Source organism: Peromyscus leucopus, chromosome 1 (assembly GCF_004664715.2).
Source record: "Peromyscus leucopus breed LL Stock chromosome 1, UCI_PerLeu_2.1, whole genome shotgun sequence".
NCBI classification, from domain to species: Eukaryota; Metazoa; Chordata; class Mammalia; order Rodentia; family Cricetidae; genus Peromyscus; species Peromyscus leucopus.
Window position 1 is genome coordinate 60,531,269 of NC_051063.1, and position 20,734 is coordinate 60,552,002.

The following is a 20,734-nucleotide window of genomic DNA, read 5'->3' on the forward strand; positions in this document are numbered from 1 at the left end:
AGCCGGGTTAGGTGCGCGAAGGCCACCCAGTATCCTTCCCCGCCCGTGCGTCTCACCTGGCTCCCGCGTCGGGGGCGGGCCCAAGCCCAGGAGAGGAATTGAGATCGCGAACCCCGGTCGGTCCGGGAGGACCAAGCGGCGCCGCGCCCAGCGGGGCAGGAGGTTTGGGGGTGCAGAGCGCAGCCCCGCCCCGTCCTGCGCCGCAGGCGACCTGGGGCTCCGGGGCGTAATGCAACCGCGGGCGCTGGCAGCGTGGGGGAGGGGTCCTCTCACAGGCGACCCGCCCCTGTCGCACCTGTCCCGGTCTCTCGCGGTGGCCGTGGTAGCGCCGAGTGTGGGGTCTGTTGTAGCAACCCAGGGAGACGCCGGGCGCCCCGCCCCGGGCTGCGTGGCTCGCGCGCCACCCCCTCCCAGACCAGAAAGTCTCTCCGGATGGTAGAGCCCAGCCCCTTTCCGCAAGATTATCCCGACCTCAACCCGCTCCATCCGGAGCATGTTAATAGGATTGGGAAACCGAGGCCCACGGCTCGGAAAACGTTTGCAGCGCGCTTAAAAACTTTGTACCTGGGTAACACGCCTGCGTCTGCCTTCCAGGCCTCCAGGGCTAGAGCACCTTCCGCCCAGGGGAGGAGACCGGGCGGAGCTGGTAGGGAAGGAGAGACAAGTGCCAGAATCCTACAGGTGAAACTCTCTGGAGGCGCCCAGGGATTTTCTTATCCGCAGTGGCAGGCTTTTGCTTCAGCAAAAGGGAGGGAGCTCTAGGGCCCCAGCTCCGCGCCATGGCAACATGCCCAATCTGTTGGAGGGACCATGGCTAATAATCTCCAAAAACCTTAATAATTTACTGACAGCTCTCCACCCTGCACAAGCTGTATGTCTCTGGGCAAGCTATTGGGGGGAGAGGGGTCTGTGTTTTTCAATATTTTGGGAAAGGAGTTTATTGTCTTGGAAATCTACAGTTCAAAGAGGCTCGGGGTGAGAACAGAGATCCAGTCTGCGGGTCCAGGCTGTGATTCAGAACCTTGACATTAGGCAGGTCCCAATCTGCACCCTCCTCAGAAAGAATGGAGACACAAATGAAGTCAGTCTTGTAGGATATGCCTGAGAGATTCCCGTGGACAGGTGAGCTCAACATACCAGGAGCAAAGTTAAATATTTGATCTGGATACTTTTTTTCTCCTTGAATAATTGGCCCACATTTCAAAGAAGTCTTTAAGCACTTGAGTTTTAAAAAAAAAAAAAAATTGTGTTGGGGCCTATTTCAGGACACACGTGGAGTAATGTGGTACCTCCTGGGGAGAGCTGCCAGCTGCAAATTCCAGCCCTCCTCTGCTTCCTGAGATATAAGCGCTGATAACATATTAGTTGAATGAAGAAAGCAGGAATCCATTAGTAATCTCTCAGACAGAAAGAAAAGAAGCCCTGGCTGGATCCCACCGGCTGATTTCTTGGGAGGGATCCTTAGACAACTCTGATAGTCTTTGAGTTCCTTGCAAGCAACTGGCCATGGCTCCACCTCCTGCTAATTCCATCAATCCTGACCTCAGAGAGCACATGTCACAGAAATGAAGAATGGACTGTTGGCCCCAAGAACCCAACTGGAAGATGCATGCCAAGACACTCTGCTTCTGCCAGACCCCAACTCCCAAGCCTCGCTCCTGCATCCTGTGCTGCAGACCGTAAGGGAAGCACTGGGGGCAGAAGTCAGCCTTGAACTTTCTACTGTCCCCAGGGAAGGCTCAAGTGCCAGCACCATTGTTATGTTCAATAAAGGCTTCTCTTGGGACTCCAGCTTCCACCAGCCTCTCGCCCGACTATGTGCCCTGACTCACCCATGCCCACACCACACTGTCTACCCCACATACACACACCTTGCTCTGCTTGCTGCTTGGAGCCTTCAGTTGGCATTTTAAGGACAGGATCCTGCCTGTGCCCCAGTTTCTTTGTGTCCCTGTATCCAGTGCAGCCTTGTCCTCAGCCAAGCCACATCCTTGGGTCTAATTCCTCACATGGAAAGACAGAGGATGGGAAAACACCAGCGAGAGCCTGGGGTGGTATCTCAGACACACATACACCCCTCACTCTGTCTGTCTCTAAGCCTATTGTGTGCTTTCAAAGGTCCCTAGACCACCACTCATCCGAGTCAGGGCCTCTTCGGGTATTCTTGTTTCTGATGGGTCTGCAACGGTGCACATCACACAGAGCCTTGCTTTTTGTTTTGGTTTGTTTGTTTTCCTTCAATGTAGGAGAGGGGTCATCAGCCTTTGTGCTGCTGAGTTTCTGAGCCCCTGGTTTGGTTCTGCACGTTGGCTGCACATGTGAAGTTGCAGAAGGAAGGACTGGATGACCTTGCAGAAAGAGACCCTGCCTCCCATCTGATAGCAGGTCCTTCTGTCTTGCAATCCCTGGAACAGGCATCTGCCCACCCCAATACTCACATCCCTCACGTTAGGATTTCTCTGAAAGGGATTCATACAGAGGACTAGAAGCCAGAGCATTATGCTGTGGAGATTCCAGAAAGAACCACCTTTTGGGTCCTGGGAAAACCATTATCAACATAGTGTAACTAACATTAGCCCAATGCTCACTGCACTCAACAGCTCCTGGAGAAGCTCTGGTTGGGGTTTCAGGCTGAGGGGGCAGGATGGCTCCAGCTTTGGCTAGCAGGAAAAACACTGAAGGCTGAGGATGGGAGGGATGCATCGGTGAGTGCAGGCAAGGCAGGTGGTGTGCAGAACTGAAGGCAGGCATGTCCTGGTAAAAGCGGCAGCTTCAGGCAGCACATCTCTCCCCTCCTGGTCCCTGCCAGACCTCTTGTAGTTCTGCAACGTTCTAAACCTGGCTCCACGGTAGAAAAAGTTCCACCTCCTTCATGTTCCCCGGAGTCATACATTTGAGTCATACATTTGGAAGTGCATTCCTCTCTTAGCTTCTAGTTTGGAACCCCCCACCTCCCCTGCAGCTACACAACCCCCCCCCCCACATCCCACCTGTGTCCTAACACAGACATTTAGTGCCTTCCACTCACTTTTCATGGGTTCATTTCCCCATGTTTGTTCTGGAACACCTCCTGGCACACAGGAGCCCAGACCCTGTTAACTAAACTATGCAGTAGAAGGTTGCTGGGCTCGTTCTGGGCCAAGTCCTGTCTGAAGAGTCTTCCTGGAGGATATGTAGACAGTGGGCAGGAGGGGAGGCCGGCTAGATAGAGAGCCTGCTGGGTTCTAGCCCAGCTGCAGGGTCCTCTCTCCACCCCTGTGTATTCTCTCTCATCTTCCTGCCTCCTGTTGGTGGTGTAGCCTGAAGACTGTAGGAGTCAACCAGATAGGCTGATACATGCCGGTACTCAGGAGGTAGAGCCAGAAGAATCACAAGTTTAAGGCCCAGCATCAGCTAGTGCTGAAGCCCTATCCGAAATGAACAAACAAAAAGAACAGAGGTGTGGATGCTCCGGGGCAGCTTGCAATCAATGTGAAAGCAGGGTGGGCAGTAGGCAGGGGCCACCCAGGTCTCTTAAAGCAGGAGAACAGCCTGCAGAAGCTGCCAGGACCTCTGGAGGTGCCTTTGGACAAATTAAGAAGTATGTCTGGTCAAACAGAGTTGTTATATCACAAGGTGTATCATTTGAGGATATTTTAATATTCAGTTTAAATTGCACTAAACCACACTTTATGTTTAGATATAAAATGCTGTATCGGTAGAATGTGATGCAGGAACAAGAAGTATAAGGCTGGAGAGGTCTCGGTGGGAAAAGGTGCTGGTCACCAAGTCTGCTCACTTGAGTTCCATCCCTTGAGTCCACATGTTAGAAAGAGAGAGCGGACTTCCACAAACTGTCCTTGGACCTCCACAAGCTCTGTTCTGTAGTGCACATGTGTGACACACACACACAATTAATTAATTAGTTAATTAATGTAAAATATCAGCCAATGCAATAAAAAATTAATCAAGAAACACAAGCATTGGAAATGGAGGTCAACTTCCCATCCAGGGAGGTATCATATTGGAAAGTCTAAGGAAATAATGCTAGAACAGCTTGTGTACTCATGAACAATAATTATCTGGAAATACGAAGAAAAACAGAACCATCCCTGAGATTATGTATGGAAGGACAGAAAATGCCAAGACACATATGTGGAGGGCTTTGTGTCAGAGCTGATGTCCTGATAGCTTGGACCTCTCTCCCTCCAGTGACTGCACTGCGACTCTCTTGTACCCAGAATCTGCAGCTCCTCCATGGAACCTGGCAGGTGGTCTCTCTCTCTTCACCCTGGTCTTAGCAAATGAAGGGAGGAAGCAGGGGAAAGAGAGGAGAGAAGAAAGGAGAGGGGGAAGGAAACAACTCAGGAAGGGGGAGGAAGGGAGAGAATGAACCAGGAAAGGAAGTGGGGAGGGTGGGAGGGAGGGGAGTGTAAGAGGGAGTTTAGTCCAACGTAACTTCCTGTAAATGATAAAGAGAAGGCATATCCAGTAAACCATATAGTAACTCAGACCTGTTAACTTTTTAAAAAATATACAGCTAAATCTCTAAGCCATTATCACAGCAAAATACAGATGCCTTAACCCTTGAACCTGAAATGACACCATGTGTCATAGTTTTCTGTTGCTGTGATAAACACCATGGCTGAAAGCAAATTGGGAAGGAAAGGGTTTATTTCATCTTTACAGTTTACAATCCATCACTGTGAGAAGTCAAAGCAGAAACTCAAAGCAGGAACCTGGAGGCAGGAACTGAAGCAGAGGCTATGGAAGAATGCTGCTCACTGGTTTGCTCCTCGTGGTTTGCTCAGCCTGCTTTCTTATACATCCCAAGACCACCTACCCAGGGGTGGTACTGCCCACAGTGGGCCATCCCACATCAATTATTCATCAACAAAATGCCCCCACAGACTTGCTTACAAGCCAGTCTGATGGAGGGCATTCATCAACTGAGACTTCCTCTCTCCAAGTGGCTCTAGTTTATGCCACTTGACATCAGTTCACTGGGGCTCCAAACACAGAATGTACAGAGTTCAACACTCCCGTCCACTCTGTTGTTCTTCTAGGGGTTCCCACTAGGGGACACAGCTGACCCTGTGCCCACTCTGCTCCAGACTAGTGACCTGGAATCACAGATAGGCCTGCTCCTGGCTCTGACTCCGACATCCCCAAGTCCTGCGGACTAGATTTCCTTGACCCAGCTTGTCTCTCTGTTCTGCTACTAGGCTCAGCCTCCTCCTCCTCCTCCTCCTCCTCCTCCTCCCCCTCCTCCTCCTCTTCCTCCCCCTCTTCCTCTTCCTCCTTTTCCTGCTGCTGTGACTGTGCCTCCTCAGGCATCCTCTCCCATGCCTCACTTCTCAGAGGGCTGCCCTGGCTCATCCTCCTCCCCTGATGGAACTCCTAGCAGGAGTCCCTTCTTGTATCAGATTTAAACTTGAAGCAAAAGAACCTGGGGGGTCCCTGCATCCTCCTCTCTGCACACTGGCTCACCAGTCCTCAGCAGACAGTCCTCCAGCTCTGCTCCTGGCTTTCTTGCCCCACCAGGTAGAACAAGCAGGCCCTGGCCTCCTATGTGTTTGCCCCCACTCCTGGGCTGTAAGGCCCTCTGACTTGGCAATCTTCTCTGTACCCAGCTGCCCTTCGTGTTTACAGAGCAGAGTGGATAAATGCCAGAGCATGGTGGGTCCAGGTTTCCAAGTGAATGTAACTCAAGAAACCCATGTGAGCCACAGCTGAGGACCTCGACAGAGGCACAGAAAGGATACAGGATAAGCCACACCCATCCTGGCTGGTGGAGCACAGGGTCAAACTCAGAGCAGAGCTGCAGGTGGTGCATCTCCTGACAAAGACTATAGCACTCGGGCTGGAGAGATGGCTCAGAGGTTAACAGCACTGACTGCTCTTCCAGAGGTCCTGAGTTCAATTCCCAGCACCCACATGGTGGTTCACAGCCATCTATAATGAATCTGGTGCCCTCTTCTGGCGTGCAAAGTTACATGGTGGCAGAATGTTGTATGCATAATAAATAAATAAGATTTATTTAAAAAAAAAAAAGGCTACAGCACTCAATACCACAACAATGTGGATCAAAGTATTCCAGAAAAGGAAGGGCCTCGGGTGGTTGCTTGGTGGGCAAAGTGCTTAATTAGCAAACATGAGGAGCTGGGTTAAATCCTCAGAAACAAACAGCAATAACAACAGAACCATATTGTAGCTGGAGAAATGGCTCAGTGGTTAAGAGCACTGCCTGTTCTTCCAGAGGACCCGGGTTCAATTCCCCACACCCACATGGCTACTCACAACTGTCTGGAACTCCAGTTCCAGGAGATAGGACGCCTTCTTCTGGCCTCTGCAGGTACTACATGCAGGTCACACACAGACATATGTAGGCAAAACATTCATGCACATATAATAGAAATAATTTTTGGTTTTGGTTTGTTGAGGCAGGGTTTCTCTGTGTAACAGTCCCTGCTGCCCTGGAACTTGCTTTGTAGACCAGGTTGGCCTTAAACTCACTTTGTTATTTTTCTGTTTCTAGACAGAGATTTTAAACATTTTCTCATCCACCTGTTTCTGCCTCCCAAATGCTGAGATTAAAGGCCTGCACTACCACAGCCCGGCTACAGATACTTTTCTAATTAATGTTATAAAATATTTGTGGGAAATGCCCATTTGCTGAATGTGCACCAATCTTTGTCTTTGTCACTGTCCCTAAGCAAGGTGCTAAACAGCTCTTTGCACAATGTTTAGTTGGGTTAAGTTTCCCAAGACTTCTGAGGAGTATTTATGCAAAAACTTGTGGTTGTAGCAGAGGCCTGAGCACCTTGCGTTGGGGTGTCCTGAAGCTCCTGCCAACACCATCCCTCCCAAGGTATTAAGGGACCCTGTCCATTTGCATGGAATCACTTGGAGTTGGGCCACCAAACTCTCCTCCATACCTGGTCGTGTTGTTCTCTGTGTGTGGTTTCATTAGAAGCAGCATTTCCTACTCTGAAGGCAATGTGAGGCTTTTAATGTATCGATTGGTAAAGCCGTGAATGGGGTCTGCCTGGACAAGAGATGGAGAAGTTGGCAGGTTGCCCACTTCTGCAAGCGCCTGCTTCCTTTGCCCTTGGCTGGATCAGAGCTAAAGAAATCCATTCTAGGTGGAACGGGTGCTATAAAAGTCAGAGGGAAATGGTTCAGCTTTTGTGACAAGGTGGAAGGCCCCCAGGGACAGCCTGGATGTGGGTGGAATATCCCTGCAACATGCTGGGCATTCCTGGGAAGAATCTGTAGCCCAGAGCACAGCCAGAAAATGAGACGATCCTGTTAGCAGCCACTTAGCTTTCATTCCCTTAGTGAGCAGAAGGTGCTATCCCAGGTTTTCAGTGGGTGCTCTGTGGTGTTTTAATAAAATAGGATGCCATCCCTCTCTTCCCGCCCCACTACCACTTGCTGGGCAGGGTTGGAGGGATATAGAATCTCAGAAGTCCAGAGACCCACCTCCTGCCTCCTTCCTTTGGCAGATTCTTTCTCCATTTCTGATGTTTTGGTTTTGAGACAGGGTCTCATGTAGACCAGGCTGGCCTCGAACTCATGACAGAGCCAAGGATGACATACAGTGCCTGATCCTCCTGCCTCTACCTCCCAATGACTGGGATGTCAGGCATGTGGCACCATACTTGGCTCAGTGTGTTCTCTTCTAGGCTGGCTCCTGCTGGGCCTCCTTCTCTGGGCTCTGTCCCCAGCCTTCACAGAGCCTCTAATGACAAAGCAGAGCCAGCCGAGGCACAGGATGGGGTGGGGTGTCAGGGACAGAGTGGGCTCATGACCCAGGCAAGCACTCTCTGACAACACAGTGTTCTCCAGACTTGAGCCACCTGACAAACTGCTGCGCACATGTCCCCTCCCTACCTGCCCCTTCTGCCATTTGTGTCCGCAGATTCATCATCAGCTAGGTGGCCTGGGCCCCCATGGGACAGGTAGAGGGGCCTCTCTCCATTCTTCTCTGCTTGAAGGAAAGAATTCAATGGGAAAAGACACAGATGGTTTGAGTGGAAATGTATTTATCAAAGCTAAACAAAGCCCTCCAAAGACACAGGAGTGGGCTGCCCCGTGGTGGGGAACCGCTTAGTGGGTTCTACGTCGTAGATGTTAAAGAAGGTTTTATGAATATGTATGAGGTGTGTGCCACATTCATGGGGTGAAGTGGCCTTTTATTCTTCCCAACTCATGGTGGACTGCATCTTTTAAAGTATTTCTCCCAATGGTCCTCTAGAAAAGCCCACAGTGTATAGGGGTGTGGAGTTGTCGAAGTCACAATTCAAATGATAATATAATGAACTTGGGGTCTTTTGAACATGCAGACCCTTCGTGAGTGTGAGTGAGTGGCAAATGAGAAAACCAGCCAGTGTGCTGTGCTTCTGATCTACCAGGAATGCCCAATATGCAGCATCAACGACAAAGGGGCCTTCTGATCGTCGGGAGACATGGCCACCAAGACCCAGCGGCAGTTCTCCTCGGCTCCCCCATGTCTTCCCACTTGCCTATCCTGTATCAATACCTGCTCATGTCCCTTATGGGGCCCCCATGTTTCATCTGCTATGTTCCTGAAACAAGCCGAGGTGGACTGAACTGTTGGCTGTTTCCATGGCAGCAGATACTGGGAAATCAGGTGGCAGGTGTGTGAGAGGGTCTCCTCATCACCAGGTGCCCCTTCTTAACCCGCTTTATTGTTCTAACACGGGCCAAGTGTCCTGAGAGGATGCACAACTGTCAGAAATATTACAAGGCTGCTAAGTGGCTGGCCTCCATTTCAACTCTCCAGCCCTTGTTCTTGCAATCACTTTGTTATTTTTCTGTTTCTAGACACAGAGATTTTAAACATTTTCTCATTTGTTTTGTAAAGATTTGTTTTGTTTTTAATTATGTATATGTGTGTGTACCGCATGTGTGTGAGAGACCAGAGGCATCAGGTCCCCTGGATCTGGATTTACAGGTGGTTGTGAACCACTAGACATGGGTCGAGAGAACTGAACCCAGTCCTCTGCAAGAGCAGTATGTGCTTTTAACTGCTGAGCCATCTCCCCACCCCTCATTTAGTGTGTGTGTGTGTGTGTGTGTGTGTGTGTGTGTGTGTGTGTGTGTACATGTGCAGGTGTGTGTGCCATAACACACACGAAGAAGTCAGAGGACAGCTTGCAGGGGTCAGTTCTCTTCTTCCTTCGTGCGAATCTTGAATGTTGAACTCAGGTTGTCAAACTTAGCAGCAGGTGCCCTTACTAGATAGCCTGCTTGCCAGCCCCACACAGCCTTTTAAGGCAAAATGTTGGCATTGCCCAATGGTCAGAGACACATCTGTGTGACAGGCTACTCAAGTTCTGTTCTGGACCCAGCTCTGACTGCTAAGGGTTCAGGTCTCAGGACCTAGAGGAGGACGGTGAAGGGAGTCATGGGAGCACTCATGCTTTGATCGCAGACTTTTCTGGTTTGTGTTACAAGCAAGATTGGCTAATTGTGCCCCTATAACTTCTGGAACCTTAATGAGTCATTCATTCTCATTCTCTCTCTCTCTCTCTCTCTCTCTCTCTCTCTCTCTCTCTCCCCACCCCCACTCAAGGGAACATGCCCTGATGTGCCACCAAGAAACCATACCAAATATCCAGAAGCCAGGTGGGGCACCTGGCACCTATAATCCCCGTGCTTGAGAGATTGAGACAGGAGAATTCTGGAATTCTGTGAGCTTGAGACAGAGAGAGACGCTGCCTCAAAAAACATCTGTAGCACCCAGAACAGAAAACACTGAGTAAGAATGGCCCACTGGTATGGTGGGTGGAGCAAGGCTTGGTACTGGTACCAGGTTTGTAATGTGCCATGAGGAGCTAAGTTTCCATTTCTACCATCCAGACGGTCTCTTGAGCCAGCTCTCAGACCTCAGGCATATCCAGACACTCTGAAGCTGGGGCTTTTGTGTCAAATAAGGACCCATCCCCTCAGTTTCATTAGGTTTCTTGGGGAGGCTGAGCCAGAGCCCACCACAGAGCAGAGGCTCAGGACATGCCCCAGCAGCTCTCATCTATACTGACTGAGAGAACTGGAGGGACAGCAAGGCTACCAACCCGTCATGGGGGCATCCCTGTGGAAGGATTAACCCTGCACCTATCGGATGAACCTAATCTGCAGCTATTCACAAAGATGGGGTTCTAGAAGGGTGATGAATCAGGACAAGAAACTTCTATGGACATGAGCCCCTGCACATAGATCTGGTGCATTTCTGAAACCCAGAAATTCCTCCTGACCTGGTAAAAAACTCCAGACTGGTTGTCAAGGAAGTTTCCAGACCCCATGAGCCAGTGACAACTCCCCAGCTAGGTACTGGTTCCCACGAACAATGCAGGTACCTATTTTCATACCGCAGCTGAGACCCCAGGAATGTGATTCTTTGCACTCTGGAGACAAGGGTCTTTCTCAGAACGTGGGGACCAATCCACTGTGCATGTTATTCTTACCAACTGCTGGCTCTGACCGCTCCAAATGTGCCAACTCCTTCCAACCCAAATTCTGCCTGAAGACAGCACGTGATTGTCTGCAGCAAATGTGCTTTGACAATTTACCGGACAAAGTCTGAAAGTGGGGGGTGCTGCCCCTGTAGAGGTCAGCCTGCCCTATGGTCACTTGGGGACCACCCCTTGGAGACTCTCATGGTCAATTTCCATTGTCAAGTTAATTACATTAAAAAAAAAAAATCACCCAGTGGGACCAGAGAGGGCTTAGTGGATAAGAGTATTTGCAGCTCTTGTGGAGGACCTGGGTTCTAATCCCAGCGCCCTCATGGTGGCCCATGATCATCTGTAACTTCAGTTCCAGGGGATCAGATGCCCTCTTCTGGGCTCCACTGGTACACACACATACATGCAAGCAAAACATCTATACACATAAAACAACAATAATAATGGCAATAATGTTTTAAATTATAAAAATACATACCACCTAGGAAGAGTTGCCTGTGGTTGAAGTGACTGTGATCCCAGAACCAAGGAAGCAGAGGCAAGAGAGTGAGAGAGAACTGTTCCCTGATATCCACACGAGCACTGTGGCATATGCTCCTACACAAATAAAAAGAGTGTAATAAAAAATTTAAAGTTAAAACATAAATAAAAATGAATGAATGAATGAGTGAATGAGTGAATAAGAAATATCCAGGGCCTAGTGAAGACTCCTCTGGGCGTCTGTGACAGTGTTGAGAGGTTAAGTGAGGACAGAAGACCCTGAGTGTGAGTGACACCATCCCATGAGCTGGGCTCCTGGACTACATAGGGAAATCTGGCTGTGCCCTGCTGTTGTGTCTGCCTCCTGCTCAGCATCACAGACAAAGCCTCCTCTGCCACTGCCATGCCTTTCCTGCCCTGATGGACCCCATTCCTCAAAATCAAAAAACCAAAATAGTTCTTCCTCCCCTCAGTTGGATTTACTCTCATCAACAAGAAAAGTAACTAATACCGGGGGAGGGGGGCGGGCTGAAGCACCCTGAATCAGAGTTCAGTGTCACACGGGGTGATCCTGGGGGCCTGACGGCCTGCTTTATTAGCTGTGCTAAGCTCCTGTGTGAAGCGGGTCTCTGCAGTGATGACCCCATGGCTCTGGGTTAACGAGGCTGTCAATACCTCATTTATGGATGGCACATTACACAGCGTTATCACTGGTGTCTTTTGATTAGTGGCTCTGCCCTTGGCTTCTTCTGTGTGTGTCCTAAGTGCCTTTAACACCAGCATGGGGTAGTGTCTACCCCAAGACTGTCACTAAGCCAAGACGTGAATACATTTTGGTGCTTTGGAGGCACAGAGGAAAATATAATCAAACCTGAAGAAAAAAAGGGGGTTGACATACTAAGACCCTTGTGGGGCAGAGAAGGGGGACATGAGCGATGGCTCAGCAGTTAAGAGCACTCGCTGTTCTTGCAGATGGGTTCACTTCCCATCACCCATGTCAGGTGGCTCACAACTACCTCTATCTCCAGCTCCAGGAGATATGATGTCTTCTTCAGGCCTCCAAGGACACCTGCACACACTTGCATGGAGAATCACATACACACACATATTTTAATTAAAATAAATCTTTTTTTTTTTTTTTTTTTTTTTTTAAAAAAAAAAGAAGGTCTTCATGGACCACACAATAACTTTGATGCAGATGACCTGACTACCTGGATGTGTGTTGTCATATTTCTGATTCTGTAACGAGCACTTGGAGAGTTTCAGAGACCATGTGGACATGTGCCTCAGCTGCCACACGTGTTCTCAAAAACAGTAAACTAGGCAACGGAGCAACCGATAACTGCAAACAGCCAGCAAAGTCAGCTCCTGGGCTTGGAAACTTCATGTCAAGCCACAGGACCACAAACTTGGCTCTCCTTTGAGCGCACTGGAGCATGCTGTGGTGGGGGCTGAAATATTTCCACACTGAGAAATAGTGTCACTTACACAAGAATGCATTGCAGAAGTTTGAGTGTTTTATTTTTATTATTTTTATTAATTAAATGTATTTATTTATTTATTTATTTATTTATTTATTTATTTTACATCCCAATCACAGTCTCTCCTCCCTCCTCTTCTCCCATTTCCTCCTGAGACCTCCCCTCCACACCACCCCCACCCCCACCAATCCACTCCTCTGTTTCTGTTCAGAAAGGGGCAGGCCTCCCATGGGTATCAACAAAGCATGACATTATTTTTAACACTGTCTTTCTTGGAGTCGAGATTAATAACTTCCCAGTCACTGTGGGTCCCCTGGTGACATTTCCCAGGGCAGCTAGGGAACCAGCTTCCCACAGTGGCTGGACAGCAAGCCGCACACATCCTACACTTGGCTAGAAATGCAAGCAGAACTTACCTGCACGGAGGACCCACTTGCTGAGTTAGATAGCAAGGAGACAGACAGCTACTGGTCCCATCTAGAGACAGCAGTGTCTTTATGGGGTTCTAATGTGCTTATCCTAAGACAAACCATCCTGATACAGGATGGTACAGGAGGCCACCTGGGCTACCCAGAGGGGCAAGGTGAGTTACATATAGAGGGAAGAGTCTACAGCCTAGCGGGAGAGGCATCTGCACAAGAAGGGGAAAGAGGTTAGCTGGAAGTCCATGGTTATCAGCTAGTCCATGCTGAGTTATGCTACAGTGACAAATATTGCCCAACTCCAACAGTGGTTCACTTCTCATGCCGTCTATTGGTTGCTCACCATGTGGGTGTTGGCAGCTGTCCCTCCTGGGGCTCAGGCACTCAGTCACCCATTCTCAAAGCCCCCGACCTGGACCTGACATTGTATTTCCATCCATGCCTCACTGGCTGGGGAAAGCCATGTGACATGCCTATCCTCAGTGGAGAGGACACAGGGTTAAATTCCTTCAGTGTTCAGAATGGGAAGAGGACCAGAAACAGATGGAGGGTTCCAGGGATTGTCACAGTGGGACCGGGTCCCATTCAGAAGAACAGAAAGTACCTCCAGGAGGACCAGACTCTCACGATGACCCCACTTTCAGATGGATGATCCAGACAGGAGATCTGCCCTCCCCAAATTCCTGCAGTCTGCTGCCCTTCTGCATCAACAAGATGGGGACTGGGCTGGCAAGAGGCCTGTTCGGGTAAAGATGCTTGCCTCCAAGCCTGACAAAACCTGAATGTGGTCTCTGGGACCCATATGGTGGTGGAAGTGAACCAGCTCTGGTTTCCACATGCTTATGATCCACATACACCCCTCCTTTGACACAAAATAAATAAATGAATTTTTTTAAGATAAGACTGGGGTGGTGATGGCTCACACCTTTAATCTCATCACTTGGGAGGCAGAGGCAGATGGATCTCTGAGTTCAAGGCTAGCCTGGTCTACAGAGTGAGTTACAGGACAGCCAGGGCTATACAGAGAAATGGTGTATCAAACAAAAAACAGCAGCAACAACAAACCTGCGTTAAAGATGAGACTACTAAACAACACTCCCATGCTCCTGAAACACCAACTATGGAGTTCACAATGCTGGCACTCCCAGGTTTAACAAACATCCTGCCTTGGGAGGCAGAGGCGGGAAGATCTTTGAAAGTTTCAGGCCAGCCTGAGCTACCTATAGTGAGATCCTGCCTCAGAAAAAAATGTCATTGTCATGGGCCACAAGATGGCTGAGTGGGTAAAGAGGCTTGCTGCTAAGCCTCACCCGTGAGTTCAAGCCCCAGGACCTACTTGATGGAAAAAAAAAAGAATGGACTCCTGCAAGTTGTCCTCTGACCTCTACATATATACTGTGACATGCCTGTGCTTACACACATACACATGCAAAATTAATAAATGTAAATATCATTGTTAGAATATTCATAGTATGAATTCTATTCTAACACAACAGGTCAAGTTTGAAAAGCAATTAGGAGCAAACTTTAAAGAAATGCTAGGGGCTGGAGAGATGGCTCAGAAGTTAAGAGCGCTCGCTGCTCTTGTGAAGAGCATGGGTTTGGTTCCAGTACCCACACTGGGCAGATCACAACCATGGATTCAACTCCAGGAGATCAGATGCCCTCTTCTGGCCTCTGTGGGCATTGTACTCACATGATGTGTTGCGCGCGCGCGCGCACACACACACACACTCGAATAAAAATAAAATCTTTTTTAAACTTAAAAAGATTGCTGGCCTTATAAACATCTGTCAGTTACTTGTCTAGCAGATCCCAAGTTCCGCTCAATTTCCTTTCTTACAATATGCTGGACTGCACTGTGTTCAGTCAACACCCATCCCACACTGCCACCTGTGCTTCCCCACCACAGCAAGACAGTGGCTTGGACACAGGACTCACTTCTGGTTGTGGAACCTGGATGACACCAGCCATGAGACACTAAACACAGGTGCCACCACACTCACACCAGCCTACAGTCCTGAGGAAGAAACGTATGCTAAGATCAGGGGCAGTGTTTGTTCCTAGGAAAAGCTGAGTGATACACACAGAATTCAGAAAGGCCTTCACTGGGTCACAGATACTCTGCCGACCACATTCCACCTTAGCAGCAACTGGGACATGCAGCCAGTGCCTACAGATACGTCATCTGTTGTAAACTGAAGAACAGCTAGCTGGGAGACATGTTTGCCAATGTATATTTACAGTTCAGTTCCGCAGGTGTGCACAGGTCTATAAATACACAACAATTCACCTGTGAAAATATATGTTAAAAATACTTGCCTCTTAAGTATTAGGAAGGAGGAATGAGTATTCATATCAACGGGAACAACATCAGCCTTGTTGAGAATTAGGGCAGATTCTTCACAAATATTGTTTTTTAAAGATATTGTTATTACATGGGTGGTTCAAAAATCATGCGGTGGATCTACACAGGTGGCTCAGCCGTTAAGAGCTCTTGTTGCTCTCGAAGAAGACCCAAGGTCGATGCCCAGCACCCACATGGCAGCTCATGATGCCTGCAACTCCAGTTCCAGGGATCCAATGTCCTTTTCTGACTTTTGTAGACACCACATACAGGTGATGCACCGAGACGTACATGCAGACACACATGTATACACAAACTTTAAAAATAATAATTTTTAAAAAATTTAAGTAAATCTTTACAAAAAAAAAAAAAGATTCCAACATTATAAAGCAGATCGTCAATAAAGCATCTCTCTCCCTGTGTGACTCCTGTCACCAGTCAGAGCCACAGGTCTTGCTGTCACTCTGGAAATCTTTCTGATATTTTCCAGTGACTCCAAGTCATTAATAGGCAAAAAAAAAAAAAAAAAAAAAAACTAATGTTTAACCAACCCTGAGTAAGAATTGAGAATTTAAATGGATGTCCCACCAGGGTTAATTCCTACCGTATTACCTGAAACTAGCTGGTTTCTCATTAAAGTGATAGATTAAAATCTAATCCTTACATTTCTACAAATAAGAAAAACAAAATCTTTGCCCTCTGATTTGTTTACCTACTTGAAAAGTTTAGATTTGTCTTTCGGAAAGAAATATGTTGAGCATAAGGAGACAAGGAGACCACTTTATCAAAGGTCTTAAAGAAAAAAAAAAAACGCTACAGAGCCCCCGTCCCCTCCCCTGCACGCACGCACGGAACCGTCCTGTGGATTAGGAGATTTCCACTGTAGTGGAGTTGGCAGGCACAGCATGAGGCCCCATGAACAAAGAGCACATGAGTCGTCATGGTGGGTTTCCAGAGAGTTCACTGTGGACCACCGCTAGGATCCAAATGGCATTAAGTCCACAAACACAAGTAGGTTGGAGTAAAGCCACCCTCAAGCTGGTTCAGTTGGGAAAGTGTTCGCTGAGCAAGTGTGAGGACCTGAACTCAGTCCTCAGCATCCACATACAAAGGCAAAAGGCAGAGAGATAGGAGGATCCCCGAGGCTCATTGGCTAGTCAGTCTAGTGATTCACAGGCCAGTCAGTGAGCCCCAGGCCAGTGAGAGACCCTGTCTCAAAAAAGAATAAGGTGGACGGCTCCCTAGGAGTGACATCTGAGGTTGATCTTAGCTTCCACATTCACACATACACACATATATGCACACATACAGTGGTGCTTACACACACACACACACACACACACACACACACACACGAAGTTCTGACGCTGAGGACGGAGCTTGTGGCACACAAAACTCTGGGAACAAATGACAACCAAATGACAGAGTCTCACTCACTCTGTGGTCCAGACAGGCCTTGAGTCTTTGATCCTCCTGCCTCAACCTCCAGACTAGCTTGGGTGACAGCCTGCACCACCAGGCCCCGCTCCAACCGTGGCAGTCTCCTGAGCAAGTAACTACAACCCTAAGACACAGTGCAGCCCTCTCACACTAAAGCTGATGAAGAGAACAGAAAGACGTGGGCAAGGATGCTTAGAACGGCCTTTCTTGTTATTGCCCCAAACTAGGAACAACCCAAGAGGCCATCAAGAGCTGAAGACAGAAGCAGAGGTCGTCTGCCACGTCACCATAGCAGCCCAGGGATGTGAGGAACAGACACTGACATGTGGCGGCCTGGGTACATTTACCATCCCACGGCCCGCCATTCCACACTGACACCCGAGACTGCGGACGGAGAGGGCTGAAAAGCCACAAGCAGAGTCTATATAGACAGAACGAAGTCGGCCGTGGCCTGGAGACGGTGCCACAGGCAGAGTAGAGCCAGCGAGGGTTGTGAGGACAAGGGTGTGGCTGCAGTGTGACAGCTGTGTCACAGGCACCTACTAGTGCTCCAGTCTGGGTGTTGTCTGCCCCCAGGGGTTCACAGGCATCCAGCTTGGTGCCCAGTGTCGGAACTCAGAAAATAAGATCCTGTTCCTAAGATCCCTTCCCTGGGGGAAAGTAAGCGATGTCCACCCTCCTCCTGAGGTCCCAGGAGTCCACCAAAGTTCACTCTGGGGGAGCAATGAGTTTATTACGTTTACTTAGAGTGCACAGGTGAGGGGCTGTGCACAGGAGCATGCGTGGCCTGAAAGCAGCCGCACTAGAAGGTCTACACCCAGGACAGAAGATGACTCCCCATGGCTGTGTAGATAGAGAACCCTCCCTCATAGCTCCCCACCTATATGCTCTAGCCCTCCCTGAGGCCATGTGTAATTAGGGCAGCCTTCTTTCCATGACTCTCTCCACCCCTTGGGATGTCAATAGTCAATGAGCCCAGCTGTGACGATCTTTTGCAAGCTGGCACTGCTGATCTGATGTACTTCAGCTCAAGGCCTCCATACTTGCCTGCCCCCTCTGCCCCTCTCCATTTCTGTTATATTTTTAGTGTGTGTGTGTGTGTGTGTGTGTGTGTCTGTTCCTGTTTATGTGTGTGCATACATGTCTGTGCATGTGCATGTGGATGCCAGAAGAAAGCCTTGAGTGTCATAAGGAAGGCCAACCATCTCCTCAGAGATAGAGTTTCTCATTGGCCTGAAGCTCACCAGTTAGGCCAGTAATCCCAGGAGACATATCTACCTCTGCCTCCCGGAACTAGGACCACCTATGCATGCCACCGTGCTGGCTTTTCACGAGGATGCTGGGTCACACTCGTGCAGCACATTGCTTTGCTGACTGAATCATCTCCAATAAACCTGTTTCTCTGTTATATTTGATATAGCCAAGGGGGTCTTATAGGAAGCCAAATGGATGGGGCATCCTATAAAGCCTTTAAAACCGTGAGCCACTCAAACCCATAATCCTAGCACTTACAGAAGGAAGATTGTTCAGTGTGGTGGTATTGTGTTCCCCAAAATATTGTGTACTTTAATAAATTTATCTGGGGTCAGAGAACAGACAGCCACTAGATACAAAGGCTAGAAAATGGTGGCACTCACACCTTTAATCCTAGCATTCCAGAGACAGAAATCCCTCTGGATCTCTGAGTTCAAGGCCACACTGGAAATAGCCAAGCATGGTGACACACGCCTTTAATCCCAGAAAGCCAGCCTTTAATCCCAGGGAGTGGTGGTAGAAAGCAAAAAGATATATATAAGGCGTGAGGACCAGAAACTAGAGGCATTTGGCTAGAGCATTTTGGCTGGTTAAGGTTTGGGCTGGTTAAGCATTCAGGCTTTTGAGCAGTAATTCAGCTGAAACCCATTCTGGATGAGGACTCAGAGGCCTCCAGTCTGAGGAAACAAGACCAGCTGAGGAATTGGCAAGGTGAGATAGCTGTGGCTTGTTCTGTCTCTCTGATCTACCAGCATGAACCCCAATAACTCGCCTTGGGTTTGATTTTATTAATAAGAACTTTGAAGATTCCTGCTATATCTGGCACCCAACATTCGTGTTACGAATTCATGAAAAAGCTGTTTGCCTGTGGCCTTGTGAGCCCCAGCTCAGGCCCAAGCTACACTCAGGCGGTTGTGGTGGTGCACACCGGTAGGATTTGCTAAAGGAGACAGAGGCAGTAGGATCCCGAGTTTGAGCCGGCCTAGGAGGCTTGGGAGAAGCTTTGGCCTGGATTGAACCACAAACAGTGGTGGGACCATGGAAGCAGTGGCTACTGCTCCACGTTGCCAGCTCCTCCTCATCGTGTTGGTGACTGCGGTGATGCTGCTACCTGGGACGAAGGGTTTACTGCTGCTGGTTCAGAGAAGAATTGCCAGGACCATCGTGTTACAAGAAAGCATCGGCAAAGGTCAGTTTGGAAAAGTTTGGCAAGACAAATGGTGGGGAGAAATTGTTGTGAAGATTTTCTGTTCTAGGGAAGAATGTTCATGGTTCCGAGAAACAGACATTTATCAGACTGTGATTGCTTCAAACCACAGAGGAGGCAAAAAAAAAAAAAAAAAAAAAAAAAAAAAAAGTCTGCAGGAAACCATGACCATGCCTAACAGTGACTTTGAAATCTTCAAAAAGATGACAGGATCCTACAACGATGATTCCACATGGACTATGATAAAGCCATTAAGCTGATTAACACCATGGAAAAATCGACTTTGGACTACAAACTGGTCAGAACAATTTCGAGAGGACTAGTTGAGATGATCCAGCCTGACAGACTACTCAAACAAGGACTTGAAACAAGCCCTGAACTTTCCTATTATGCAGAGAATGGACAAACGATACAGGACTTGATGATTAACCCAAAAATTTTCTTTTCAAGATTCCCTAAAGATATCTTCACCCCTAGAAAGCAAAAAGAAAAAGAGAATATAGATATGAGATAGATCATCGAATCTACTCTGAGAAAAAGATAAAGAAATAATAGGATAAATAGGTAGATCACTGAATCTACACTGAAGAAAAAGGGGAAGATATAAAAATGACAAAAGGTAGACTACTGAATCTATTATGAAAAGAAAAAAAAAAGAGAATATGGATATGATAAGATAAAAAGGGAGATTATGGAAATTACTTTTAAAAAGGAACTACTTGTTTTAAATAAGATAAGTAATGAAAATTTTTTGGTCTGAGTTTATCAGATGTTACTGGACTGGACATTGTTAATATATATAATGGAGTTTTTTTGTCTGGATCTGTCAAATGTTAATGGACTAGACATTATTAATGTAATCTTGACTGTATATTGCATATACTTATTGAAGATAGTTTTTCTTGTATTAGTTATAAGCTTTTTTAATTTTAGACAAAAAGAGAGGAAATGTGGTGGTATTGTGTTCCCCAAAATATTGTGTACTTTAATAAATTTATCTGGGGTCAGAGAACAGACAGCCACTAGATACAAAGGCTAGAAAATGGTGGCACTCACACCTTTAATCCTAGCATTCCAGAGATAGAAATCCCTCTGGATCTCTGTGAGTTCAAGGCCACACTGGAAATAGCCAAGCAGTTCAGAGTTCAAGGCCAGCTTGGGTTACAAAGTACAAGCCTGTCTCAAAAAGAATATAAAAAAAAAGAAAAAACTTCAGAGCAAAATAAACCTCTTTTTCTTAAAAAAAAAAAAAAAATCAAAATTACTAGCTGGGCAGTGGTAGTGCATACCTTTAATCCCAGTACTAAGGAGGCAGAGGAAACAGGTCTCTGAGTTTGAAACCAGGCTGGTCTACAGAGAGAGTTCCAGAACAGCCAGGGCTACACAGAGAAACCCTGTCTTGAAAAAAATTATTTTTATGTTATGTGTATATGAGTGTTTTGTCTGTAAGTACCACATGCATGCCATGTCCAGGGAAGCCAGAAGAGAACATTGGGTCCCTTGGAGCTGGCTTTGCAGGTGGTAATGAGCTGCCATGTGAGTGCTGGAAACTGAACCCAGATACTCTGCAAAAGCAGCCAGTGCTCTTAACCGCTGAGCCATCTCCTCAGCCCCCATCTTTTCTTTTTAAAGCT

General features: G+C 47.9%; 1 protein-coding gene across 1 annotated transcript in view; it reads right to left on the reverse strand.

The window, feature by feature from the left end:
• Positions 1-372, reverse strand: part of Shank2 (SH3 and multiple ankyrin repeat domains 2) — a 471,427-nt gene extending 471,055 nt beyond the window's left edge. Inside the window, exon 1 of the mRNA XM_037208746.1 lies at positions 57-372. The gene's annotated coding sequence lies outside the window, so the exon portion shown is untranslated. The remainder of the gene's footprint in view (positions 1-56) is intronic.
• Positions 373-20,734: the final 20,362 nt, after the last annotated feature.